Genomic DNA, 27,883 nt, shown 5'->3' with positions numbered 1-27,883 from the left:
ATACATGTAGATATAGACAGGTACATTAGTTATTCTTCTAAATACTGCCTAAGTGTCTGCCTAAAAGTTGAATGTAAGGAAAAGATTAATTCTATACCTCTGGTGAGATGAGGAAATATTTGGTTTTACCTATCAAGTTTAACATAGACTAGACTATAAAAATGTCAAAAACATCCAGATGTTTACTTAAAAGCATTTAAATTAAAATTTACTAAGAGGAATGTTGTTCTAAGTATATGTTAATATTCTTTTCTAGGTTTCTGGAAGAACTGTCCCTAAGCGTGGCCCTTGAATAATCCCTTTTGAAATTCTTCAAAGGCTTCTGATACAACGTATTCCTGTCTTTCTCTCCATTGTTCTGACAACTCTAGACTGTTTTTTTTTTTCACTTCCAAACAATCAAAGCCCTACATTTTGGTCTCTCCTGAGTAGTCTTGGCCTGTGCCAACCTTGATGCATTAGCTAATTTACACCTGTTTTACCCTAAGAAGGACTATATATAAATTACTCCAGCCCAATTAAACTTGACATCCTTTCCTCTGAAGGTTATAAGAAAAGAAGAGCAGGGACAAAATGCAATAAGGAATACATTTACTGATAGTTATAATCGGTTTAAAATAAAAATAGCTATATAAGAGAAAGTCAAAAAAGTCAATATTCTAGTGGCTGATGTAATTCTAAGCAAAAACCCTTTTTTGTCACTAGCCTTAACCTAGTTTCTTAAAACAGTAAAATATTTTACCTTTGTTGATTATCATTTATACAATCACTCATCAAGCAAGCATGGAAAAAATATATATTATGTTTCTTTTAATTCTATGAGATCAGTAACAATGACATAACTTATTAATCAATCTTTGATGATTTATTATTTATGCCATTGGCTATCAGATGCAAAATACTTTGAACTAGCTTATTTTATGGTGGTATCATCTACTGTTTATTTTTATTTAATTTATTGGGGTGGCTGACATTGGTTAATAAAACTGCATATGTCTCAGGTGTCCAATTCTATAACACATCATCTGTATATTGTATTGTGTGTTCACCACCCCAAGGCACGTCTCCTTCCATCACCATTTATCTCTCTTTTACCGTTCATGTGCTCCCTCAGCCTCTTTCCTTCTGGTAATCACCATATTGTTATTTGTGTCTATGAGGAATTTTCTTTTTTATTGAACTAGCTCTCCTCACTTTTTTTTTATTTTCTCCTCTGACTATAAAGAATTTTATCATCATCTTCAAACAATAACGGTAAACATTTTTTGGTCAGCTTCTAACAGCAAGGCTGTGTGCTAGAAACAAATAATGCAAAGATATGAATAATAGAGTTTACGGTACACCTGACTAAAAACAACACCTAAATATGTGAAAATAAAAATAAAATACAAAGCATTATAAAAGTGGCAAGGGGGTGTTCTTAGCAGTAATATGGGACTGTGAGGGAGGTATAGCTTTCCTAATATTAAGACAATCAGCATGGCAAAGGACTAAAACTGGGGCTTACTGCAAAATGAGTAGAATCTAGTTAATAATGATAGACACCAACTTATTGAAAAAAAAAAAAAAGAAAAAAGAGTTTCAGCATTCTGGACAAAAGGAATGGGCTGAGAGAACAGTAGAATACAAGAAAGGTACTGTGAAACCAAAACTGAACAGCAGACCAGAAGGGGAAAAGCTAGTTTTTACTTCTCAGGAGTTGAGGCAATTGTATCATTTGGTGTGATATTCACATATGGCCTCACTAGCTCTTGAATGGCCCTGCTCTTAACATTTGACCAATTTATTGCCTAATTATTTCATTTGCCCTTTTGAGGAGTCTCTCTGCAGGACACTTTCCCAGAGTGATAGCACAAAAAGTAGGCCCTTGGAATGTCACCCCCCTCCCCATTGCATTAAAAGCAAAATAACCTTTTGTCAAATGCTTTGTGACCATTTACAATATTGAATTTGTATTTTAATCATTGAGTTGAACAGGAATATAGCCAGTGGGAAGGACTTAATTACAAATGATATTTTTCTCATGGTTAGGCTGGCAATCTCAAGGGATGCTTTAATGAAGTTCTGAGCCCTCAAACAGAAAAGGTCAACTGGCTTTCCTCTGCACTACCTCAAAGTGCACAGAGCTGCACCTTTGTGCCAGCAGATGTTGAACCAGGTACAATATTAGCCCGGGGCAAAAATTCCAGGAAACTCAACTCGCATGGAACGAGTCCTCTGGAATTCAGTGGATAATAGAGCAGCCTTTTTCAGAGTTGGAAGAGGAGATGAATTTAGATAATTTCCATTTGAATATAAATGTATATTTTGTTCAAAGTGTTATATGCCAGAAGGAGTACCATTCTGTTGGAGATTTTATTGTGTTTTATAGATTCATGATATTTTAGATTGATAGTCTTTAAGTATTGAAAATGTTCCTGCTATGTTTATAGATTGCACATATCTAAGTTTCTATTATGGTAAGCCAGATGAAATTGTCTTTTTGAATAGATGAAAAGTGTTTGAATATTCCATTTTATTCCATTTAATCTGATTACTCAAATTTTCTAAAATTAACAAAAGAATGCAAAGTTATATTTTTATAACACCATTCTGATCTAATTTTCATTCTTAAACATACTTTTGCAGTATGTTAAATAAGATTTTTCAAGATGTGCGGATACATATATTATCCATTATCTCTAAAATTGTGTTTGCTTTTTCAGAACTGGCCTTGATTTTCAACTTTGACTTTTAGGCTTTGTATCTTCAGCATTAGTCAGGTAATTTAAGGTAAGGCCTGGACATGATTTTCAAGCACATAAGTCATTTTAAGAATTAATATTGAAGAAAATATTTTTTATTGAAACTAAAAGTAGTTGGTCTCTCTGCCTTCTCTAAAGTAAAAACAAAAACATGTCAATATGCAATGAAGAACATGAGTTTCCACATGAGTTAATATTATTAATACTTAGAGGGAATCTTCATATACAGAATACTCTTTTGCTATGGTTTTCCTTTGAAAATATATTTAGTCCTTTGTTTTTTTACAACTCACATCTTTGTAAAATAGTTGATCATGAGAATAGGTTTGTATTTTATTTACTTGCTTGATATTTTTTACCAAAGCTTCTTATAATTTTGCCTTGGTGCCTAATTATAATGACTGATCAAAGTATAATATACTTATTTAGGGCAATATAAGTTAACAAAACACACACAAAAATGTAAAAGACTTGAAGCTAATTCCAATGTAAATTTTAATAATTTTTATTTTTGACTTCAGAGAGAGGGGAAGGAGGGGAGAAAGAGAGGGAGAGAAAGGTCAATGTGTGAACCATTGATTGTTTGCCTTCCATTTGCCTTTGGTAAGCACTCAGACTGGGGGCAAACCTGCCACCCAGGCATGTGCCCTGACTAGTAAAGGAATGAGCAACTTTTTGGTTTGTAGGACAAGGCCCAACCAACTGAGCCACACCAGTAGGGGTGCAATGTAAATTTTAAATAATTAATAAACAATGTGAACCCCTGCAAAATGAAAAATGTATATTAATAATTAAATTAAGCCTGAATAACAGTTGAAGCACACACTATTGACAGGTTAAGTACTTGTGATTAAAAAATACTAGATATCTTTTCACAAACACTCGTAACTCAGCAACTTGGAAGGGAAGGCAGGAAATAGAGGTGAGGAAGGAATGACAAGGAACAGCAGAGGTAAGTAACTGTCATTATTTCTGGAAGCCTATCTCAATTGAGTTTATACCTAAAATTGAAAAAAAAAAATTCTAATGTAGCTCACTGTGGTCTGACTAAACTGCAAAACAGATGGTTTGTGTGGTGAACTAACATTTTATGAAGAGGATGCACTGCATTCTCTTAATATTCTGTTGGCATAAATGTATGGAGCAGACACCGGGCAAGGGAACAAGGACCATCCATGGGCCAGTTGATTTATTCCCAAGGCAATTCCCAGAAATGAGGTTTTTAAGCTGAGGGGACATGATCAGTATTTAAACTAATTTTATATGATTTCATAGCCACACACCACCAGCCTCACCATCTTTATGGAGCTTTAGTATAAAAATTGTAGGATATTCGTTTGTAACTCTAATTCCTTTATGTTCCTTAAAAATACATATCATTCTGAACATTTAAAAGAAATTGCATTAACAGTTTTTACAGTTAAAAAAGAGAGATGCATTTGATTTGTACTGGCAGTTAAGGTATTCCAACAACCATCTCGGTAGCCACGACTTAACGACATAAAATTTTAAAACCTTTAGCGGCCTGTGGGGGAGAAACAGGAAAAAACGAAAAAAGCATCTGGCCCAGGTTTTGGAATTTAGAGAAAAGTGATGAATTGTCTGTTGGAGGATTCATTTTTAATTATTTAATTTCGAAAAGAACTGTCCTCATTTCATGATGGTTTGTGAGTCTTTGGTTTATCTTTGAAATAAAATCTTTCCAAGAAGCACGCGTTATATTACCAAAGATGCAGAGCAGGCAAGGGCGAACTCGGGCACAAGGACCGGTGAAATACGTCAAGGAAAAGAGGGAAGGCTTTTTTTCTTAGACGTCTTTCCCGCCTCTCTCCAAAGAGGAAGCAGCCTCGGCGGTTTAGGATTCATCTTTAAGACAATAGCGCCGCTCGCCGCCTCCCGTGCAGCTCAGGCTGAGCGCGCTCTCTCGCGGCCCTGCCTTACCTGTCCCTCTGCTTCACTAGCTCACCTGCCTCTCATACGAGTCACCTGCCCCACCCGCGTCCTTGCGTCCGCTCTCCCTGCTTCCCCGACTGGCTCAGCTGCTCACGAGCCCCCGCCCCATCACCCCTCTGCTCCGTCAGGCCGTGGTCCACCGGACCCTTTTCTCCACCGGTGCCCGTGCCCGGCCAGCGTCCCAGCAGCAGCGCCTGTGACGAGCCCGTAGTCGGCCCTGCGCCTCCCCAAGGCGGGCGGGCCAGAGCCGGGAGCCTCGCCACGAGCCCCAGGACACCTCCCAGCGCCCCGCGCCCAGGGTGCCCTGCACCCCCGCCTCTCCGCCCGCCAACCAGCGTCCGGCCTCCTCCCTGGCTAGGGGCCCCTAGGGCCTGTTTGCTTGTCCTCGTCCCCAGGCCGCCCCGCTCCCTCCTCCCCGCTGCTTCAACAGCCGTTTGCTTCCTGCGGTGTGTTTCTTTTTTCCCCTCCAAGGCTCCATCAAAGGTGGCTCTGTTATTGAAATATGAAGCCGTTTCCTCTCCAAAACCCTTGGTTACTCAAGGCGGGAATCAATGGACCTATATACTCTCTCAGGAGTTATAAATAAATGTCTATTTGTTCAGGAGGTGTTTTCCCGCGTGTCCCAGCATCTTCCCCAGCGGTTATTTTAGGGGCGAGTGTGTGTGTCCGCGGGTGCCCCGTGCCCATCTGGTTCTAATCCTGGATGTGGATCCATAAGCCAACCCCACCCATCCCGTCTGCTCCTCGCATTCCTCACGCTATAAATAAATCCAGGTTTTGAGCTCTGTCATCCAGAGGTACAATAGCAGTTGTTTGTTGAGGGAGATTCAAACCCAGTAACGATGCGGAGTTCTGTAAACAAGAAAATGCACTTCTGGCCATTGCAGTGGAAGGCCACCTCCAGCTTAGGAAGCGTTATCTACTGTGGCATAATTGCCACTTTACCTGGTTGCCCTGGATCTACTTTGGGGCGAAGGAGGCAAGAAAGCCAGAACCTTTTCTATCCTTGAATTTTCCTTTTAAGCAGAGACTAAAAAACAGAGTGCAAATTCACTGCCCTGGTGCGTCTGCCTCACACCGTTGCCCCTCAGATCATTCCACAGACCCCTTGCCCCATCCACTCTGGACACACCCAAGAGTGATGGGGGTTCAGGAGGTGTGGTGTGGGTGGGAGCTTGTGGTTGGAGCTGCTGCCTTCCCTGCACTTGGGGATCCGGGCAGAGGGGAAAGTCATCTAAAAGCTGCTGTTTCACGAGGTCTGGGCACAGAGCTGCCCCTCCCTTCCTCCCTGAAGTTTGCATGAAGAGCATGTTAGGCTGTAATTAGGGAATCTGGGAGGAAAACTTTCCTGGTGACGCTTTGCTCTTCTGCTTTTGGTGAGAAAGTGCCTCCTTCTCGGGACCAGGACCTCTGCCATCCAGCGCCACAAAGAAACATTCTGAACACACATACACACACACGCACGCACGCACGCACACACACACACACACACTTGCCCAGAGACAAACTTAAGGTGAGGGGAAAGAGCTCTAGCTTCACTTGATCTCCAGCCTCCAACTTCAGCAGCATTTGAAAGCATCTGAACTTCTGGATTTCAGGACAAGGTAAAACTTCCATAACTTTTTTTTTTACTCTTCTGCCAGACCTTGGTGCCTTTAAGATTTCAGAAAGCAATACACATCACAATATGTATACATTAAAACAAGTTTTTGTATTATTTTCTTTTGAATTTAACACAATGTCAACTTTTTTCAGGATTCATGTCAGATAAAATAGTGTATTGCAGTAAACAAGCTCAGTCTGGAATTGGGGCAAGGATTAACTAGTACCCTGGCGTTTGCGACTGCTACTATAAATCTGGTAGATGTCTGCTTTCCAAGCGGTGGCTTTTCCATCTGTATTTCAATAGGCATTTTTATAGCACCTGAGGGGAAAAAACGAATAGTATAAGATGAAGGAAATGCTGAGGTATGGGACTGTCCATTTCAGACTTATGAGTTATGTTTTAAGGAATACATAGATGTACATGAAAATGAAAGTTACTGTAATTACAGATAATAGCTGTTAGATTGAGATGTTACCAATTTTGGTCCAGGCTTATCCAGTTAACTCTAAAATTAAGATCATAAAATTGTAATGCATTTTATATAGAGAATCATGTTGATGGATAAAGTTAATATGCAAAAATTTTTTGAATAGTTGTTAAGATTACTTTTAAAAGTTAATTAAAGGAATTTTTTATGTGTTGAGACTGTTCACCCTAAGCAAGTCTGAACTACTTGGGGCTTAAATGAAGTTGTTTTCTTCCATTGAATATGACTGTTGTGTTGAAAATAAGATGGTTTATTATTTTGAAAATAGGTTATTTTATTTTCATTTATCACTGGAAAAATACACAAAGTGGCCAGTACATTTGGGAATTTTTAGGGTGGAAAGTGTTCCTGTACATGTTCCAGCATGATGTCATAAAATCAAACATACTGGCTGGCTTCTTGGAAGCTAACGGTTCTTAAGAAATAAAGCCTGTGAATTAATTTCTAAATGAAATGTAATATTTATTCATTACAAATGTAGTTTCTGGTAACCATTTTTATTTGGTTATTTCAGTATACTAAATTTGCAGTAATTTTATACACATTTCTGTAAATAATAGTTTCAATATTTTATGCTTCAATATTTTAATGGAATCATAAAATGGGAATATTGTTCTACTAAAAATATATCATAGTATTTTTCTTTGAATTACTTTTAATGTGTTGTTTCTTAATCTTTACAATAATTTTTAACTTCAAGCCTATTTATTTCTACTAACAAAGAAGTTTTTCCTGCCACTCAATAAAATAGAATGTATGCCAAAGGTTTTTTGAGCATTTAAGCTCTAGTCTTTAATTATTTGGGGATGGCGCTGCTATTTAATAATTTAATTGTTTAAGCTAAGAGAGAATGACTTTACATTTTGGGTAGTCTCTTCACAAAATTGGAAACAGCGTAAATGGAAAAGCTAGATTAGTAGAAATATTTTGTTTAAATGTAATGAAATGAGCAAGAGAAAACCAAGTGCCTCCAGAGGCCCCTGGTCCCCAGGAAGAATGTACCAGAGTCCAATATTGCAAGCAGGAGTGTCCAGTGAGCCCGGGCTTTCTACAAGAAACAAGAAAGAGGGGAACATCATGCTCTTATACAGTGAGCCATTTATGTTAGCACTGCCCTGTCTCTCCAAGGAATGACTGACACTGTAATTTAGAAGCACTGAAGAGACTTTCAGAGAAGAATCAATTCATTATAGTCCTAGTGGTTTCACATCCTTCTCATTCCATTGGGAGCAAGTAACACTTCCAGGATAAATACCTTCTACATTCAGAGGAGGCAGAGTTTGATTAGGTGGTCTGCTACACAGTCCTGCTTCTTAGCATCCTGGGTGAGGAATATTGGTATTTTCTGAGGAGTTGAACAAGTCTTTGAACCTTTAGGTGGCGCTGCACTTCACCTTTGTAAAGATGAACAAGGGTCATATTCAGAAAATAACTCCCTTTTGCTGAAAGTACTGTACTAGTTTTCTTTTTACTCTACGCACGTTTTATTTTCAGATTATATTTTTAAGGTAATAGTGGTCCATCTATTAAAATTCCAACAAAATGCAAAGCAAATTTGAAAAATACTTTTACATTATAGTCTTCTATTGCCTCTAGTTATTTTTCCAAAATCCTGAATTTACTATTAGCAACCGTATTACCTGGTCTATATTATTTAAGTGTAGTCAGTTTGTTATTTAAAGGTAACAAAATGTTGTTGGGAGGAAATAGGGAGGAATGGAAACTTGACTATACTTAGGATTTTTAATCAATAGTGTTTAAGGAGGATTAGAGGAAGCAGCTGGTTAAATAAATATTAGGTGTAGAGTGGACGTGATGGTATAAATTAATAATGCCGCTCTTTATTTGTACCATGAATAGGAAGGTCTGTCATGATGGTTCAGTGTGTGAAGCATGGTCCCTCGGTGCCACCTAGTGGATGTGTCAAAGAAGGCACTCACACCAGCCTCCTAAAAAATTCTGAGACTTTCATTCTGTTAACATTGAATGCAAACTGTATGCCAGACGTTGGGGTAGGTGCTCAGAGTAGAAACTACAGCAAGTGACTTTTATATAATTTAAAAACCGAGGTACCACTTAAAAGTTAATTAAATTCCCAGTGGTTGCATTTAAAACCAGTTTACTCTTTACTGGTTAATTTACCATCAACTTTCTGCCTCCATGTGGATGTAGTTTAATAACTATAACTTGCTACTAATATAGGGCTTGTTTTATGCAGAGATGTCATGACCTAGTACAAAAAAGGGGTGGGTAGAGTTTGCATCTTGAATTGTTGTTTTTTCAAATGGAAATACATGTTTGTAAGATTTATTGTTTTCAAGTTTAAAAGGGTAAATAATTACTAGTTTAAAAGGTTAGCACACAGACAGTAATACATACTGCTACATATTGTTTAGGTTTTTTTCATTATACATAAAAGGATAATATTAAAAATTGCTTTGGGGTAATGAGGTTTTCTTTTTTTCTTTTCTTTTCTTTTTTCTCTTTTTTTTTTTTACAAAATATTGTGCTCAAGCTCTAATAATTAGCATATAGGACAACTTCTATATCTCTTATTCATATGCAGTTTTGAAGCAGGAACATTGCTTCCATTAAATTGCCATGATAGAAAAAAATTCTAGACAGGACCAATTACAAGGAAAGTCAGTGTTTGAAAGAAGCATCAGGATATCATGGAAGATTAATCCATCAGAATATTAAACTGAGAGTTTTGAAAAACTTTTACTCCAGTTGACTCTCTGCAAGATATATGACTTAATGGTAACAGTGTTCATTCAGCACATCAGCATTAATCAAGACCAGTTCTGAAATTCAAATTGGAAGGTAAAAATGCTTCAGTCGGGGAAAAAAAAAAAAAAAAAAAGATTAATCTGTTACTTGCTGAGTCTAGAAGTATAATCCATAAATCAAGTTAGGCCTGCTAGTATGGAATGGAAGTTTCCTATTTAAGAAACTTTGGTTTTAGGTATGGCAGTAAGACCTAAGTGGTGAGAGGAGGAAGCTGCTCATTGAGTTCTTTTTCATTAATGCTGCAAAATTATAGCTTCAACTGGTCAGTGATGATGGCTGGAAACACTAACAGCTGTGTAAAATAAAGCATATTATCTTAATTTGTACTTTTCACTAAGGCATTATTCACCTGAAACAAGCCCTTCTGTTGACAATGTCATTTGATCATCCTTGTGATTCTGAATGAGTCACAAACTCATGCCAGTGAGAGAGCTAGTGAGAGGTTGCCTAAGAGTCAAAAGACATGAATGTAGAAACTTAGTCATGGATTGGGAAACTCTCTCAAGTTTTCATGATTTCTAATGATGTAATGATGCTATTGTAGAAAAGAACCATCTTTACAAGAGAGAATCAGCCAGCTCTGTGAAATGGTCTGATGCTACTGGGTTCTGGGTTATACTGTAGTAGCTCCACGTAATGGCTTCTCCAGTGTCGGAGACCTGCAGGAGTCTGGCTGGTATTGCAGAGTTCTTAGCTATATTTTAGTTAAAGTCAGGATGTATTAAAATATCAAATGTTGCTGGATTATTTTTGATCTTCTAGTCACTGTTCTATAGCTTAACTGGGGGTGGGGAAGTGATACCTGAAACAGAATAAATGCTAGAAAGTCAGGAGGGTGGCTGCAAAACAAGGCAGAACAAAAACAAACAAAATAAGCTAACAGAGTCTAAAATTCACTTGGAAAACTTATAAATTCAGGGATCAGTTTTCAATCTTGCAAGGGCAATAGAAATGTCCCATTTTTGTCCAAAGGGAATGTGATTTACTTGAATGGTTACTAAATTCCACTTACTATACTCCAACTGCCTTTACTGTACATACTAAGTAAACTCCAATTAAGTTAAGTACATTTAAGTTTTTTCTGAATTTTTAAAAGCTTATCACAAAGTTTTATAAATAATATCTTGGCTTAGTCTCCACCTACATTATGTGAATTATTTTCATTTTGAATTTGGAGATCTCCTCATTTAATTATTCATGCATCCATTTGTTCATTCAGCAAAAATTATATCAAATACTTGCTCTTTGCCAGTCACTGTATTAGCAGTATGTGCTGTGGCTTTCACTTTATACCTTGAAAAAGTAATTCTAAAAAAAAATTGAAAAGTCTTCGATGATAATGAATCTTAAGTATTGCAAGATCCTGAGTAACAGAAACAACCAAAAAGTTCTAGGCTTATAGTTTTTGTTTCAGAGGACTTTGAGCATACATCTTGAAAGTCATTTTCCCATTTGCCATCTCCTAGCAGAGTGGGTACAAGCTTTGTTTCTTGCTTGTGTGGGCACAGATGGGCCTGGGAGGGCAGTTCAGAGACTTCAGAGCCCCAGGAGGGTTAGGGGTCCAATAATATGTCTAGTTGCATGGTCAGGAAAAGCAAAACTTCATTTGCACATAGTTGCCATCTATTACTCTGCAACTAAAATTCAGATTGAGCACAGAATGATTTAGTGCTTAGCATTTGCACCAGGTACCATGTTAGGTGTTGCAGAGTAATCGGCTCGAGGAGTCCCCAAGCTAGTGGAGAAGACAGATGGACACACATCATGAATCACTAGTAAAATTTGCCAAGTAGGTGCAGTTTGTCTTCCTAGTCTCCTGGGTCCTTTCCCTTTGAACTTATCCACACTTTCCACCCCTTTCTACCTCCTGCTCTCCATTCCTCAACCCAGAGGACCTGATACTTCTCTGGTGTATTCATTTCTTGACTGATCACACATGTAAGTGTGAATAAGTTTCACTCATGCATTTACATTTCAAGCCTTTCATCCCTTTAAAGTAAATGTTTTGTTTTCTGTAAAAAGAATTTCAAACATCTGGAGGCTTAACCATCTTTACACCAAAAGGTATAATTAAGCTGATTTAGTCATCTACAGTTTTCAATCGCTCAGTGAACCCCACTCTAATGTAAGACCAGAGGGATTCCCTCAAGGCCTGTTTACAGAAACTTGAAGGACCCTGGGTCCTGTTAACTACTGGCTCCTTCTTGTTGAGCCTGTTGAACCTGTCCTTCCACCCTGCCCCCATCCATCCTGGTGGCATCCAAACCCATTCTTTTGCAAGCTTCCTATTCACTTTGCCATAACCTACTTGCAAGGCCTCTCACCCCCATTACCGTGACTGGGCTGCTGCCCTTGAACAGGTAGAGCACCTATAGCTTGTTATTTTCTACTGTTTGAGCCCTTATGTCATCCAAAATATCTGGGGTCTCGAGGGAGGGAGCAATGAGAATCCACATATTTGGTCCAAGAATTCCTCTAAGTCAAGGCGCTGAAGGAGGAAGCTGGGAATGTGCACAGGATTTAGCCATCATGTTGAAATATGATTCAAAGCCAACAGCCTTTTGAAAGATGTGGCCAGGTACTTAACTGCAATTGGTTTCAGAGAAATTTTGAAATTGATGCTGATTATAGATTCGGGAAAATTAACTGCAGAAAAAAGAACAGTGAAAATTTGCTTTGGTTTTATAAAAGTAACACTAGTCAGAGTCACTTGTTTAAATTCCTTCCCATTTTATGTTTAACATATGGCATAATGTTATATTAGCTGTTTCAAGTTATTTATGCTCTTTGATTCCACTTCTTTGATTGTGCCACTATAGTCTGGTGCAGATACAGATCTAGTCTTCTAACATAAAAATGCACTTCCCACTTTCTAAATTGCTAGGACTGTTGGCCCAAATAGACAGTTGATTTCCTTCCCTTTCTACCCTGTAGCCCAGAGGAGAGGGATCATTAACCTGCATTATTCACCACACAGGAGATTTAAATGCCGGGCATGCAATAGGTGCCTTCTAAATGCCTATTGTTGCTTTTGGTGTCCAGTACAGCACCGAACATGAGTCACCAGCAGGCTCCTTTTCTTCTGTCCCAATTGCCTATATTTCAGATGTCTGAATACCTCCCAAGCCCAGGCTGTTCCCTGACTTTGTCTTTATTTCCTTATCAGTCATCTTCCTATCTTTCAATGTTGTTAAATTTATGAACTCTTCTCATATTAAAATAATAATAATCAATATAAAATATATAATGTCAATAAAGTTAATTGATCATTTTAATAAATCTCAAAACTTAAGAAAAGTGAGACTGGAGGTGGGAAATGAGTTTAGAGAGTATGGGCATGTTTTAATAAGGGTGCATCTATTGGGTAGGGGAGAGAAGGCAAGGATATTGTGAATGTTTCAAGGGTGGAAGATAACATGAAAGGGATGCAATTAACTAAGGTTGGGAATAAGAGAAGGATGAAAGTTCCTGCAGACAAAGGTGAGTCTAATTTAGGAAGTGGGAGAGCCAAGCACCCATCTGAGCTGTGCATATCTTAAGCACAGGGGAGAAGTCATGGCTGAAAATAGCCACTTGAAAGTCTTTGGTATTAAAATGGGAGTGAAAAATCCTATGCAAGGTCTTGTGGAACAGAGTCATCTACCCCGCACTGACAGAGCCAAGCACTAGATGCTAGGAATTGCAGTGGGAAAAGATTGGCTATTTTATTATGAATGGCACCATCCAGAAGAATGGGAAGCTAATGCTCAAAGCTGAAACTCCCCCATGGTGGCGAGCAGGTCACAGATGACATAGGGCCAAATCGCAAAATGAAAAAAAAAAACAGAAACAAAAACACGTGGATTAGGGTCTGAGAGTTGACCTGTGGAAGGTGTGGTAAGGGTAATGAATTATTTCTTCAGGTCTTGAGGACAGTTCTGAGGGGTTTTTTGTTTGTTTGTTTGTTTTTTCCACTTTCTCCCTGTTTTATCTCTGGGGAAAGTAGCCAGGGGGGTTTCTACCCTAGGGCTCAGGAACTGAGACATCACTCAGGTCAAGATATTATCTTTAGCCTGCCAGAGGTCCACACCCTGTGAGGATCAGTCAATCAGGTCAGGGCTTCTGTTTTTCTGCCAATTATCCACAGAAATGGCTAGACCTCTAAAGGGTATAGATAGAGAGAAGAAAAATAGATTACTTTTATAGCTAGGATTTAAAACTAAATTTCAGTTCTTCTCTTTCTTTTGATCATTCCTTGGTCTTGAGGGAAACAGGTGAAGATCATTCTGGTTGCTTTCAGCTGAAAATTCAGGAGCTGAGTTTAGGATTAGAAGAATGAAACTGTCTTATAGTTCATTGAAAATAGCTTTTCATTCTTTGTTCACCATGAATATTGTTTATTACTATAATATTTGCTTTTTCCCTGGAGCCCTGCATTTAGTCCTAAACAAGAGATATTAGGCCTAAATAGGAGATATTTAGATATTTAGTCAGACATACTACCTATAACAGTTAGAAAACATAATATGATAAGAATTATTAATATAATGCACCTTTATAATAACCCACAATAGAGGTTTCCCATTCCTGAATGTAGCCAGGAAAAGAGATTGTCTAAGGGGTCTTTCTTTCTCGCATCTGATAACGAAGTAGCCTTCGGCATGATTCTATTTTTCTGAGTCTAACTTCCGTAGAGGTTTTAAGGTAGGTGTAGCTGCAGTATAGACTGCTCCTTGTTTTTCTAGCAAGTATATAATCTAAAGCAACCCTATTGTCTAAGGACCCACATGTGCTGAGGACTCGAAAGATGTCTATTGGAGTCTTAGAGTTCGAGTGGTAGAATAGGTTAAGTGACTGACTATTAAATTCCATAATATTAGGTATTTAATAAAAAAAATATGTTTATGAAATCAAAAGAAAAACAAAGGTTAATGGTTAGAGCAAATTATAACCCAGCTTCCGAGTTTTTAAGGTTGGAAGCTGAGATTTCTAGGTTTAAGTCTGGGAGTATCTTTTGTAGTTTGAAATGTCTCTGAGGATGTTTTCAGGTGCTCAGGTAAACTTTCTGCATGGCTTACACAGCATCAGTCACAGATTGTTGAAGCGTGAGCTGTTGCAGCAATTTTCTGAATTTTAGATCATGCTGTCCATCTTTAGCTTGCGTGACTTTGGAGAATGGTAGTTTTAGTCCTCAATGGTTCCTAGTCAAAGGATGAGAGATAAATTGGAAACACGTTTGGAGAGTCATAGGCAGATATTGGAGGAAACTAGAAGGATTCAGAATCCACCCAGTTTACAAGCAGAAAACAAAACAAAATCCAAAAGACAATAAACATCACTAGAATCTAATATCTACAAAGGTCTATTATAATTTTATATTACAGTGTTGTATTAAAAAAATGGTTTTTCTGTCTCTAGTCACCCTTATTTTTACCAAACATAGCCAAATTAAGACTAATTTATATTTGCAAAATAAGTCTAGTTTCAATCAACTTGGCCTGATTATTTGTATAAGCCCAGCAAGAATATTAATTAACCATATAGGCACTTTTAGGTGTGCTCTGTTGGACTCTTTCATGAGGCATCTTTAGATTGTATTTAAATGGCCTGTGAAGGCCAAAAAGGCCAAGGCAAAGACTGTTCATCAGACGTTGCCTGCAATACCTATAGGTTTTGGGTGAGATCCTCTCTTTTTGAGCTCCCAAAATATATCAAGATTCGTGCACCTGCCAAAAAGTGACATTCTTTACTCACATGGTAACACTGCTGGGCACCATGTGAGCAATGTACCAGGCCAATATTTCCCACAGTTTTTATTGGTTTCCATAAGTCAGCCTTAATTCCTTGAAGTTGTCTGGTCATTTCTAAGTCTGCATTTCCCACTCAAACGTGCCATTCTAGTTAAACTCTTGATAATAAAAACCACTTTCCAATTATGTCCTGTTATAAAGAGAACAGATTCTTATTGAACTCAGGCAAATAATTACATTGCCATGAAAATAAAAACACTCATTAAGAGTTAGTTTCTGAATTCTGGAAGGATTAAGTAGGGAGAAAAAAATCAATGTTTCAGTTCTGTTTGCAAAAGTGTAATTTACCAAATTGCTAAATCATAATAGGTTAAGAGAAACAAGTTTCCTTTTACCTGGAAAACAAAAGTTTTTTGTTGTTTTCTTAAATCAACAATATTTTAAACAAAAATTCATAAAAATTATAATCATTCTCAGTTCATTTAGTGCCATAAAATCAATTTATGTTTATCTTGATCACCTGCCAGCATTTCATGATTACAGTTATCCCTTAGAATTCTGTAAATATTTATCCATTTTAAAGTTACAATCCAAAAGTTTATTCTCAAAGACCTGTATTTTGGAAGAAGGAATCTTCCTTATCTTTCTGAAGATGAAACATATTTGCCAAAGTATCAGAGTAAAATAATGACTGTCTGTAAACGACAAAAACTTTAAGTGATATGCTTATATATCTAATTATAATGCAGTTGACAAAGAAATTTTATTATTTCTCCAACATAACATTTGAAGATACCAACTAGAATTAAAAATGAAAATATATAGCAGACTATTGCGGACTCTTGGAGATTGTAATCTCCAGAAAATTTATTTTTAGTAATAAGCATATTTGAATACAAATACAATATAATTATTATTTCTTTACTTGACCAAACTTCCCATGTAATTTTAGTATATTAAGTAGGCCTAATTAGTTTAATCTTTTATAAAGAGAGAGAGAGAACAAATCTTTGAGGCATACCAAGGCCCCACTGGAATTATCCAAATCCATTTCTAGGTTTAAAAAAATCCTTTGCATCTTGAACCCTGGGATGTTGGCCAAATACACTTGACCAAAAACATTATATGTCATTATGAAACAATATTAAATTGTCCGTTTATTAAAAATGAAAGTAAAAGATGTCCAACATAAATATAAGTTACCTATTATTATCATTGCCTTAGTTCTTAGGATTGAGGAGATTGTTTTCTTGAGTGATCAATAACTGATGAAGAAAATAAGAAACACAGAAAACTACTTAAATAAAATATAGAATCCTTGCTGTCTACTTAGGAAAATTCTCATAATATCTTATCTAGAGCAGAACAGTGTAGGAAAACTTTGTCCTTTTGACAGTGTGAAAGACAACCAGACTCCAATTCTGTATTAGCTTACTTTAGGTACTTAAATTAACTTACTCTGTTAAATTGATTTTAATCTTAGCTTGACCATGCATAAATTTTTTTCCTTAGTATTTCGTTTCCATAAACCTCTACAACTTTCCTACACCCTTAGTTTGTCTCTTCTTACTTATTCAGAAGTAAGTAATCTTATTTTATGACAACTTTCTTGTAATTCCTTGAAAGATGTATTTCCATACCTTATATCCTTCTTCACTGAAAACAAACATCATTTCCTTCCATATTAATTAGAATTTGTAACCCTTGTAACCTTAATTTTTACTGACAACTAAAATGTAAGTAATGAGCATTCTTTATTATTTATTTATTTATCATCTTCATGTGAGGAGATTTTTTGCTTCTAGGGAGAAAGGAAGAGAAAGAGAGAAACAGTAATGTGAGAGAGTAACACTGGTCAGTTGCCTCCCATATGTGCCTGGACCAGGGATTGAACCCACAACCCAGGTATGTGCCCTGACCAGGAATAGAACCTGCAACCTTTTGATTACAGGACTATGCTCCAACCAACTGAGCCATGCCGGCCAGGGCATACTCATCATTCTTCAGACTTCAGAAAAATACATTATTTTATTGGCAAGGCACAATACATTTTCATTAACAAATGTAAATTTATCTTTTATTTTTCTCTGTAATAAGAGGTCAAAAATAACTAAACTTAGATATATCTAGCAATTAATGTTTCAGTATTTCATATTATTTGGAAATATCTAGACATTGAATAATTTTTATGCTTTAATTTAGTAAAATTTTACTTTCAAGTTATTAAAGAGATTTAGACAACTATTTGAGTACACATACAATATAATTATTGCTAAAGAGGTAACCTAAAAGAAATTTTTAATTTCATTTACAGTTGTTTAATGAACTTGCTTCTAACAATTAAGTTTAATTGCTTATGAAAATTTTACCATACCAAGTTATTTTTCTTGCTGACAAAGTTTACAACACAGATGACTGAACTTATTTGACTAATAAACCCTGGTAGAACAAAAGCATTATTTAATGCTGATAATTTTAAAGATGCTTATATAACCAAATCAGCTCAGACCAAATTTAATATCAAATATTTTCCCAAATAATGTAGTTCTGAAAAGCATTTGAGTTAGTCTGTTCTATTTTTAAGGATTCTCATATAAGTTCTTATTTGTTTAAGCCAATTTAATATTAGAAATAAGCAATATTATTTATCAGTAGCCATATACTATCATCTACAACATACACAAACATACATAAACATACAAATAAACATAAACAGAGATCGCATAGCTTTAATTTTTAAATCACCAGCTTTTGTATCTCAGGTACAATTTAAAACCTAGAAAAAAAATTAGATTCAAATTACATTTCCAACAGATGGGATAATTTAAGATTTTGATCAGATGATCGAAGCTTTGCATTCAGTAAAACAAATATCAACAACATATCTCACTCATTCACATTCATGCACCCCACCCCCCACATACAATAGTTTCACATTTAATTTGCCAGGTTTAGACCAATTTCAAAATGGGTTTCAAGTTAAAAACAAAATTCCATGGCTGGGTCAAGCTTCTGCTTCCCACTCCTTCAAGGTCTGCTGAGATGTGAAAATGCTTTGGGTTCTTTCCCTAATATAACCATTAGGATGATCCCAAAACCAAGTCAAATTAAATCCCAAACTTTTGCATGCTTCAGGTGGGTCCACCTCCCAACCAATCCCTTCTTTCCCCAGACAAGACTGACAGACCTCCTTGGTCCAGCAACGCCCCCTCCACCAGTTTGACTTCCATGGTTTATTAGCCTACCTTCCCCTGGTCCCACCTCCAATCTTGTACTAGGGGAGAGTGGGAAGGGCTTTATTTTCTATAAAATTATTTCACTAGCTTTTTGCATGCTCAGTGTAAGAACCGCCCATTGCCTCCGCTTGGAGGATGAGGAGGACTCCCTGACGCTCTATTTTATGGTAACACCAGCAGGGCCAAACACTAGACGCTGAGGATTTCAGGGGGAAAAGATTGGCTATTTTATTATAAATGGCACCATCCAGGAGAATGGGAAGTTAATGCTCAAATCTTAAACTCCCCAATGACATATAGGTTACAGATTATATCAAGCAAAATCACAGAAACTGTGGATTAGGTGTGGGGGGTCGTGCTGAGAGCTGACTCATCAAAGGTGTGGTAAGGGTAATGAATCATTTTTTCAAGTCCTGAGGACAGCCCTGAGTGTTTCTTTCAGGCATCCCAGTGTCTGAGCTCCTCTTAGAGCTCCGGAACTGAAACATCACTTAGATCAAGATGTTATCTTTAGTCTGCCAGAGGTCCCCAAGGCTGTGAGTATTAGCCAGGGCCAGGCAACTGTCTTCTGCTGATTTTCCAGAGGGAAGGCTAGGTCTCAGAGGAGTATATATAGCAAAAGGAGGGATATGATTTCCAGAGCCAGGAAAATATATCAACTCAGGGAAGAGCAAAGGGACCAACAACTGAAACTCAGGGAAAAAATGGTAAGAGTGCATTTGCTTTACTTTTGCATGATTTTTACTTTTATTTTATCAACTATACATACCCACTGAGTTGGAAAACATTAATGTTTTATTAATTCTTATATCTCATGGTCTTAGTCATCTGCAGAGAGAAAGTATCAGACAGGTTTGTTGAATTAAATGAAATTACAATGTCATTTCCCAGCCTTGGTGCTCTAATGAAAGATTTTCATAATGATAACCCTGAACCTGAGTAAGACCCCAAAATGTCTGAATTGTAGTTATTTATCCAGTTTTGCCCAATACTATGCTAGCTTTAAATATATGTTGTTGCTTTTTTTTTTTTTTTAATCAGTAATCAATGTACAGTGTAGGTGGTAATTCACCAGAGTACTTGATTAACCCATGTTGTTTAGCTTAACATGTAAATGAGTTTACCACAGAATGGAACCTAAAATCCATTTAAAATTATTTTCCTAGTTCTTAATCATGAAGACCTCAAAATTTAGGTTAGATTTGAAGACCAGATCCTAAATTTCTCTGGTTTTCTCAAAAACTTGCTTTCCTTCTAACTCTTCATCCCACTGCACATGATAGCCCACTACGTTGGCCATATAAAATACAGTAAATAATTGAATAATTTTTAGTATGCACATGTGCCAAATATTTCATGGTACATACTTATGCTAGATAGATTATTTGTTCACAATAATCAATAGATTATTGTAAGTTCATATTTAACTGGTGTCCTGTATTTTTTATGGGCTAAATCTAATAACCCTACCTCCCTAGTTGAAGTTGCTATATCTAAAATACGGCCAAAAAAAAGATTTTCTTTATGAGACTCCTGAACTCTCCTTCAGAATGTCAACAACTGAAGTCACTGGCTTACTTTCACTAATGAGATAAATGTATTAAAGAGATACTCTAAATAAAATTATTATAACTATGGTGTTCTATATCCTATATACTAATGGCTTTCTTAAGAATGCCATAAATGTATATTACTGGTCATTTTTTATTCTAAAATGTTAAAATAATGTGCATTAAACAATTAAACTTAAATTTTTACCTTGTCAGGTTGACAATAATGGTAAAAAGTTTTTAAATGAGAAAGCATACATTCATAAATATATATATGTATATATATAATGTACAATGAATATAAATTTTCATATTCTAGCTGCAGAATATCTGAAAAGGATCTTTTTCCCTTGTTGTGTTACACTGTAGATGTGCTGCCACCTTGTGATGTTTTAAGGTATGACAATTTAGCTCAGTATATTCTCCTGTTATACCAGATTGATAATTTGGTCCTGTTAAAATTATTCCTCAAATGATTAATATTTTTCATTTTACCCAACAATGTCATGTTTTTAAACCCTCACTCGAGGAAATGCTCATTGATTTTAGAGAGAGAGGGAGAGAAACATCATGCAATAAAGAAACATCAATCATTCACCTTCTGCACGCACACTGACTGGAACAGAACTCACAACCCAGGCATGTGCCCCAGCTGGGAATCAAATCACAGGACTATGCTCCAACAAACTGAGCCACACCAGCCAGGACCAAAAGTGTCATGTTTTAACACCAAAAAAGAGCTCTCAAGCATTTAATGCAAATATTCTCTAGGAGTTTAATAAATTACCTGTAAACTAGTAGATCAATCTTGAAATAATTTCTAAATTATGTTATTTAGTACTGTTAATTTCTGTTTTATGGGTAAATATAGGTTGTATCTGCATGTATGTTCAGTTTACTTGATTTTTTAAAAATACGCTTTATTGATTATTCTGTTATAGTTGCCCCAATTTCTTTTCCCTTTGTTCCCCTCCACCCAGTGATCCCCCCTCCCTCCAGTTGCCCCCCCCCCCTTAGTCCATGCCCATTGGTGGTGCATATGGTTCTTCTCAACATCTTCCTGTCTACTCTACTCCCTGCTACTACACTTCTTAATTCCTGTACCACCTCCCTCCCTTTCCCCCCTTCTCCCTCCCCACTGACCTCCCCCCAAAATGCTCCGCATACTTATAATTATTTTCCCATTCTCGTTGCCTACTTAGTTTGCCTTTGTTTTGGTTCCCTAGCTTCTGTTGTTTGTTGTTGTGATACAGTTTTCATTTTAATGTTCACAGTATTGATTCTCTTTCTCCTAAACAAGTCCCTTTAACATTTCCTGTAACAGTGGTTTGGATCTGATGAACTCCTTCAGTTTTACTTTGTCCTGGAAGCACTTTCTCTGCCCTTCTATTCTGAATGACAGCTTCACTGGATAGAGTAATCATGGTTGTAGGTTTTTGATTTTCATTACTTTGAATCTTTCTTGCCAGTCCCTTCTTGCCTGCAGAGTTTCTTTTGAGAAATCAGCTGATAGTCTTATTGGGACCCCTTTGTATGTAATTCTCTTCTTCTCTCTTGCTACTTTTAAGATTCTCTCTTTATCCTTAATTTTTGACATTTTGATTATAATGTGTCTTTGTTGGTTCTCCCTGGGTCCAGTTTTTTTGGAACTCTCTGTGCTTCCTGGACCTGTAAGTCTATTTCCTTCTCCAAGTTAGGGAAGTTCTGCTTCATCTTTTTTTCACATAATTTTTCAATTTCTAGTTCTTCTTCACCTTCTGGCAACCCTATGATTGAGATGTTGGCCCTCTTATAGCTGTCACATAGGTTTCTTAGCCTCTCCTCGTTTTCCTCCCTTTTTGTTTCCTCTTTCTGCACTGGTTGACTCTTTGTTCCTTCCCTATGTTCCAATTTGTTGATTTGATCTCTGGTTTTCTTTCCCTCACCATTAGTTTTGTATGTGTTTTTGTTCATTTCAGCAGGACTAGCCTTCATGCCTTCCCCATCTTGTTTAAGATCTGCTGTTAGGTCAGCTGGTTTTTTTTTTTTGTTGTTGTTTGTTTGTTTGTTTGTTTGTTTGTTTGTTTGTTTGTTTGCTTGCTTCTTGAACTCTGTAGCAGAGGTCCAAGCCTCCCTATTTTATCCTGAAAATAGAAGCCATCTGTAAAGAACTACCCTCTTACAATCTTGCCACCCAGACTAGTCCCTGATCTCTAGCAGCCCCCTATGTTCTTTTTTTCCTTCTATTAGGGGGGAAAAAAAGTCTTCTTTATCTCTGAGAGTCTAAACAGCATTGCTCCTGAGCTCTAAATTCCTTATCCTTGATTTTCTCAAAATCATTCCCTATAAATTAGCCTCTTTCTCGCTTGTTTCTTCAACCTTTCCTACTCAGGTTATTTCTTCTTATTGGCATTTAAGCATGATCAAATCTTTTTGTCTTAAAAATATACGACTTTTCCTACTCTCACATACATTCCACCAATCTTACTTCTACCGGAGCAAACTTCGTGAATTACTCTGCTCACTTTCTAACACGTCACCCACTCCACCCCTCATCTCACTGCAATGGGCTCTCTTCCTTACCTGCTCCACTGAAATAAATGCTCCTCGTGAAACTTGCCAGAGATTTGTTTTCAATTTGTTTTCTTAGTGGCATTTTGTGCTGGTGACCGTATTCCCTTCACAACACTCTTGCTTTTGTGACATCACACTCTCCTAATTTTCCATAGACGTCCTTGATGCTTCAATCTCCATCTCCACTTCAGGTGTCTAAGAAGAAGCCTACCTGCCCCTCAGCAGCCTGCATTCTAATAGCCCGGGAGGCCTTGCCCTCACTCTGCATATCCTCTGTGCATCACACCAGCATCCCCTGTGTGCCAATGGCTCCCAGATCGCTGTTATCTGTCCAGAATTTTCTCCAGAGTGTCCAAACAACAAACATCTTATTGCTAGGAGGACTCGTGACATCTCAAATTCTGTAGGTCCCAAAGGAACAACTTTTCTTTCTCTTGAATTGGAACTTACCGCAATTTTATCTAGTGTAATAAATGGCTCAGTTTTCTCTTGCCTCAGTTTCCAAAACCAGAAACATGAGAATCATCACATTGATTTTAGCTCATACATATCTCTTGAACACACACCCCCTTTTCTATCTCTATTACCATTAACCTTATCCTCTCTTGCCTGAATTCCTACAAATCTTACCCATTGGTCTGTGTCTCTAGTCATGTAGCTTTTGAATGCATTCCCCCACACTGAAGACAGAGTGGCCTTTCCAAAGTGTAAATCTGGAAATGTTTGTCTACTTAAGCCTTCAATGCCTTTCTTGGCAGTGAAAATTTAGTCCAGATTATTTAATACCATTTTAAAGGTTCTCAGTGATAAATTGTAGCTAACCTTCTCAGACTCAACTCTCCTCATCTAAAATTCTCCAGCATACCAGCTAATAGGATCAAATAACCAAAAAACTCAAGACAAGATATAGAAACAGATAAATAGGAGATCTAAATATTAGAGTTCTCAGATGCAGATTTTATGTGAGTAATATATTTAAGAAATTGGATTGTGAGAGAATTTTACTCGTCGTCGTCGGCAGCCGTCCGTCTCGAGAGACGATGGTGTAGCTTCTTAAGAGTCTATCTGCACCGCCGAGAATGGCTGTGCAGTCCGACTCGGGAGTGACACGGTATCTGTCTCCTCCCGTGTTGAATCGACATCTTGCGATGACGCTGGAGTGTCCTCTCCAGTGAAGCTGAAGCTACAGAGCCTGGGCAGGGTGATATGGAGGGTCTGCTGTTGCCCATGCAGCAGACCCCCCCCTCTCTTCGCAGCTGAAGGGTCCAAGGGAAAGACGGAGTCAATACAGCTTGGCTTCAGGTGCGCCGCAGGAGTTGCCGGTGTTGACTACAACGTCAAACCGCCTTAGGGACTCCGGCTCCGGATTTTCTGTCGGGGTTTACTCCCTTAGCCTTTCCCCTGAAGAGGTATGCCGCAAGGCAGCGGAGGTTTTTTGGAATCAGAGTTTTCCTTCTCTGATGTGGAGTTATGTGTAGACTTGAAATATTTAGTAAATCCTTGGTAAGACTCTGATTTTTGCATATGATTTGAGCCTTTATATTTACTATATATTGCTATTAGAAACCTTTATTTTCCAAACAACTTAAAATGATATAAATTAAGTACTCCTAAACAGGCTTTCAATATTTAGCTTTTATATCTTGTGTTCATTTGGAGGTCTTTGTTCTAATTGAGTTAATTTCCTTTTGAAAATTAGTAATGTTAAATAATGTCCTTTTCTGTGAGTCTTCCTTACATTTTTTGTAATATCCACTTAATTTCACATTATTTTCTATTTAATATTGCATTAGCGTGGGCATGTGTTGAATTTATTCATCCTGACTGTAACGTTGAAATAGAAGAGAATTCCAGCATTTCCGCCTCTAACCCCATGAGGCTTGGTCTCCATTACCGCAGCCTCCACGGCAGCGCCATGGCCCTGGCGAGAAAAGGCAACAGCAGGGTGACCAAAGCCAACGGGTTGCAGGAAAAGGAATCAAATAGAAATTCTAGAACTGAGAAATATAGCAACTAAAATTATGAGTTTCTCAAAAAATTTAGACACATTGAAGGGATGGTTGACTGGAAAATAGGTTTGAAAAAAAAAATACCCAGACTGAAATCTGAGAGAACAAAGAACAAAACTACTGGATGAAAGGTGGCGGAAGAAGTAAAAGACAGTATATGGGATAGAGACATTGGCATTCCAGAAGAAGAAATAGTAAATGGGACAGAAACAATCTTTTAGGAATAATAGCTTGTGACTCTTCATGTCACTGATTCAAGAAGTACAACAGCTCCAACTGGATAAATAATGAGTAACAAAAACATTTAAAAATCCATACCCAGACATGGCATAGAAAAATTGATTTCAAATCAGAGACACTTAAAAGGTTCCAGAAACATGAGACTTTAGATCAACTTGCAAGTGGCAAAATGGGCTAGTTGAAAATTTTTCTTTTTTTTTTTTGTTCCACTTTAGGAAATGCCAGAAATCAGCAGGTTGGCTTGACTATATTCTGTGTAGATATTATCTGCTTTGTTCTACTTTCTCTGAAAGAGCTATCTTCAAGCACAGAGGGATATTGGTGTGCCTAGTTCTCTGAAGAAGCTGGATTGAGATAAATATTAGAGTGGAGACTCATTTTCTACAACATATTTTTAGATGCTGTATAGTCCTACTGCTATTTAGAAAAAATTATGGAAGCAGTTTGGGAAGTTTACATCCATCTTTCCCGCAAAATGTTATTATTTGTTTTAATCTGGAATACCTTATATTTCAAGAAGTGGAAAGTACAAACATCAATTACTCAGAAAAAAATTCTGAAAAGAATAATTCAAAGATGGAACTCAAATAAAGTAATGCTAAAAACATAAAATGCCACATGCATTTTACAGTTAGTTATTTGAACTGAAGTAGAGACCCAATGGATCTTGTGAGCAGATTCGAACTAGGTATACGACTTGAAAAATTATTATCTTTTTTTTGTAAGGGAAGATGCTTCCTAACTTTGTAACTTTATTACTATTTCATGTTATTTTATATTACAAAGAGGAAATTAATATAATGATTGAGAAGTTTATGATTTATACAGTATATTTTATAGTATTATAATTACTGAAAAGCAGGTCTTGGTAGTAAATGCAAATTTACCACAAAGATTATGATCATTTCCAAAATATTTATCTTCTCTCCCCTAATACTCAAGAAATTCTACTCCTCTAATTCTTTACAAAACACTTCTGTCAGGCAGAAGCCCATTAGCTTTTATCCTTATGACCTGAGATAGGGCTTACACTAGTATCATTAATACTTCCTTTAGGCCACCTTGTATTATACTGCTACCTGGAATTAGTCACTTATTTCTCAATCCCTTCTTAATATTCCTACCACCATTACTTTAGTTAGCATTATTTTCTATGTATTTAAACTGTAAGTCAACAATTTTCAACCAGAGTGCCACAGAATTTTTTAAAATATGCAATTCCTGACTATTTAGCCAGGAGCAATGGCCTCTTTTCCCCTAGGTTGCCAAATAAAATAAAATTTTAAAAATGACAACTAACACCACAGTGTACTAGTGTAAATGAATCAAAATTATACCTGGTTTTTATTTTATATCAGCAGAAAACAACATTTTTTGGTGTGCCAACAGAATTTTAATAATTTATGTGTGCCATTGATGAAAAGTTGTAAATCACTGCTGTAGGTAATTATTGAAGTGTCTCTCTTTTCCTAATTTGTAGCCTCCTTGTTAGATCGTTTAACCCATTAGATGTCCTTCAGAGTTCTGACCTCAAGGGTTAGACTTGGAATCAGAGTTCAAAGGACCTGGTCCATTCCAAGTTTCCACACACTATAGGAATCCCTTGTGTAATATAGTTGACAGATGTTTGTTGATCTGCTTCAACACCTGCAGTGGCAGAAAGAATTTTGTATTTCATGGAGCAATTCATTTCATTTTTAGAGGACTTACCAGAAAATTCTTACTCACATTGTGCAAAATTGACTTCCTTAGTGTCCTTTCATTTGTTCTAGTTTGGCCCTGTAAAGCTACATTGAATAAGTTGAATATATTACCTAGTTCATAGTCAGGCAATTTATTTCTAAATACAAAAAATTATGTTTTGTTTGTAAAGGTGTATTTTAGGCCCATAGTTTCACTCTGCAGATTTTTTTTTCTAGATTCCAAGCCACATTGCAAAGCCCATGTATTAGCTTTGAGTCTTGAAATTCTAAGACTAAAAGGAAAAAACTCATTTATAATAACATGACTTGAAAGCAAACTTCTTGAATTGACTGTGCTCACAGAATTATAGAAATGAATAAAATAATGTCTTTGTCACTGGAAAAGTCTCCTTTTATTAAACAAATAGCTGCTGCAGCAAGAGATGTGGAAAATAAATGTCAATGAAGAGTTGAAAACCTTTATTTTGAAGACAGAAGTCATACATCATCTTCATTCTTCTTGTGACTTTATTTCATGATGTATTGTTACTATTCCAAAGTGATCTTTGGATACCAGAATGAGGAGAGCATTGTACCATCATTAAATACCTGCATCCTTAAACAGGTCATATCGAAAACAAAACCTAGCATGGGCTGACAGTTATTATTAATGGTAATGCAATAATTGCCCAAACGTAAAACAAAATAGTTGGACCAGTTTGAGATCTAAACATTAAAGGAAAATACTAACTTACTTTTATAAGTAAGTGATTTTAATTTACATTACTGTATATTCTTGGGAAAAAATCCCCACACCCACCCTTGCCACCCTTATCCCTCCTTGCTTGCACCAGCATGACAATATTCATGCTAAGAATGAGATTCCTGAATATGATAATACTTTTAAATTCTGAATTATAATAGTTTTGCTACAGGCCAGTAACTGTCCTCTCAAACTGATGGGAAGAGAGAGACACTCAGAGATAGGACATCTGCAATCCCTGCAATGCCGGGATTGCCATTATTTTCTTTCAGTACTTGAAAGAGCTTGTTCCAGCCTTGTCTTAGACAAGCAGTTGGCCTTGATCCTTACCTTTATTCTTCTGTACATATTGTACCTTTTTTCTTATGTTTTTTTTTTCATATTTTTCTCTATACTACTGGTTTTATGCAATATAATTATTATTTGCCTTGCTTTAATTTTCTTCATGCTTCTGGTGCTTGAGATGTGCAGATATTCTTGGATTTGTGAGTTTACAGTTTTCATCGAATTTGACATTTTTTCAGTGTTTCTTCACTTTTTT

General features: G+C 36.8%; 1 protein-coding gene across 1 annotated transcript in view; it reads left to right on the top strand.

Moving 5' to 3' along the window:
- The first annotated feature begins 6,241 nt into the window (after positions 1-6,241).
- The window catches only part of HAPLN1 (hyaluronan and proteoglycan link protein 1), a 74,365-nt gene continuing 52,723 nt past the window's right edge, over positions 6,242-27,883 (top strand). The window contains exon 1 of the mRNA XM_090278985.1: positions 6,242-6,301. The gene's annotated coding sequence lies outside the window, so the exon portion shown is untranslated. The remainder of the gene's footprint in view (positions 6,302-27,883) is intronic.

The sequence above is a fragment of the Furipterus horrens genome, unplaced genomic scaffold (genome assembly GCF_987537825.1).
Source record: "Furipterus horrens unplaced genomic scaffold, mFurHor1.1.pri manual_scaffold_5, whole genome shotgun sequence".
Classification (NCBI taxonomy): Eukaryota; Metazoa; Chordata; class Mammalia; order Chiroptera; family Furipteridae; genus Furipterus; species Furipterus horrens.
This window is presented reverse-complemented; position numbering and strand designations above follow the sequence as displayed.